Raw genomic sequence first — 2051 nt, forward strand, 5'->3', positions numbered from 1 at the left:
TCAAAATTTTGGTACAACAAAGGAAACAACTGAGAGAAGTCCACAACTATAGAACAGGAGGAACTCATTGCTACTTATACACTGTAGTTAACTTTATAAGACTTTCACAGGATTGAGTTCATTAATATTTACTCAATCATCGAAGGAGGAGGATACTATGAGGTCCCATCATTTCCAAAGGGATTCTTGCCAAAGAATAGTTCTTGGCAGGAAGGTGTCAATTTATTCAGTAGGGTAACCACTGAAAAGTTGCATTTGCTCACTAAATAACTTTTCATCCAATTTGGGCAAGTAACTTTTTTTAAAAAATGAATTTCTGGGGAAAATGTCCATGAACTTTTTTTGAATTTTTTCCCCCTTAACTAGTTGTTTATTGGCAGTGGGCTGGAAGGGATCGCAGAATTAGCATACACAGACAACACTACACTGGTCATGGGGGCAGCAAGAGTGATGGGAAAGCCTGAAGGCCCCCTCTTCGAAAGTAAAGTGGGTAGGCGGGGGGCCTGGAGTGTTGATGGGGTAGCCTTAGATCACCTCTGCTTAGTAGGCATGGTTAGAGATGAAGAGAGATTCGCTGGCTGCGGCTCCAGACTGACCACTTGGGGTGTACTTTCCTTGACAAACAAGGCTGTTGGCCAGGGCTTGCTTGATGTATTCCTCTTGGGCAGCCTTCAGGTTCTCCTTCTTCCTGCCCCAGGCCTTCAAAGCAGAGGCCTGCAGGGCCCGGCCATAAGAGAAAGTCAAGGGCCATGGCTTCAGCAGTGGGCACTTGTTGATGGCATTGAGGTTCCTCGCTCTGCCCTCCAAACAGGAAAGTGACCCCAGTGACAGCAGGGGGCATTGTGCAAAGCAGTGCTGTGACAGTTGCCATGGCAATCTCCTCATTGGAATATTTCTAGGTACAAGCATGGCCTGGGGTGACCATGTTGGGCTTCAGCAGTGTGCCTTCCAGATAGACATGGTGGTCACTCAGAGCCTTGTACACAGCAGCCAGTACCTTCTCAGTTACATACTGGCAGCGCTTTAAGTCATGGTCTCCATCAGGGAGGATTTCAGGCTCCACAATGGGCACAATGCCATTCTGCTGGCAGATGCTGGCATAACGGGCCAGAACATTGGCATTTTCCATGATGGCAAGGGCTGAAGAAGTATGCTCTCCAATCTTGAGCACACAGCGCCATTTGGCAAAGTCAGCTCCATCCTTCTTATACTGAGCACAGCGTTCTGACAGCCCATCCAGCCCTTGGGGGGTGGTCTCACCATGGGTTCCTGCCAGGGGTACCACGCCTTTATCTACCTTAATGCCCACAACACTGCCCTTGGACTTAATAACTTGGGAGAAGGGACGTCCATCATCCGCCTTCTGGTAGAGTGTTTCATGGAAGAGGATGACCCCCCCCAATGCAGAGGTTCACACGGTAGCAGCAGCTGGCAGTAGAAGCGCCTGTTCTCTTCAGTGTTCTCAGTGCCAATGGACTGCAGTCGCTTAGCAATGCTTTCAGTGGGCTCATCTGCAGCCAGGATGCCCTTGCCCGAAGTCACAATTCGGTGTGCGATGTCAGACAGCTCCTTCTTCTGCTCTGGGGTTAGTGCTGGGTATGAGTAGAGCATGGTGCCAGTGGCAGCACGTTCCTGGCACAGGAGGGGGTGGGTCTGCCGGGTATGGCGGGGGGTGAGCGAAAGGACAAAGGAGCGAACGCTGATAAAGTCATCAGAACCCCGATCTGCGCACGTTCCAAAAGAACGCAGCTTATTGAGCTGAGGGGGAAGAGAATGACCTATTTTTATTTTTTAATTTTTTATTGTGCTATATATTTTTCTCTGCTCTCCTCCCTTCCTCCACCTCCCCTTCTACCATCTCCCATGGTCCCTCTGCTTCCAATTTACTTAGGAGATCTTGTCTTTTTCTACTTCCCATGTAGATTAGATCCATGTATGTTTCTCTTAGGACCCTCTTTGCTGTCTAAGTTCTCTTTGATTGTGAATTGTAGTCTGGTTTTTCTTTGCCTTATGTCTACTCCCTTATGAGTGAGTACATATTATATTTGTCT

The 2051-nt window shown here is 48.3% G+C and overlaps 1 pseudogene; it reads right to left on the bottom strand.

Moving 5' to 3' along the window:
* Positions 1-503: 503 nt before the first annotated feature.
* Positions 504-1645, bottom strand: LOC126495337 (fructose-bisphosphate aldolase A-like; annotated as a pseudogene).
* Between the last annotated feature and the right edge of the window lie 406 nt (positions 1646-2051).

This window comes from Alexandromys fortis, unplaced genomic scaffold, assembly GCF_014885135.2.
Source record: "Alexandromys fortis isolate MF-2015 unplaced genomic scaffold, M_Fortis_MF-2015_v1.1 scaffold_379, whole genome shotgun sequence".
Taxonomy (NCBI): domain Eukaryota; kingdom Metazoa; phylum Chordata; class Mammalia; order Rodentia; family Cricetidae; genus Alexandromys; species Alexandromys fortis.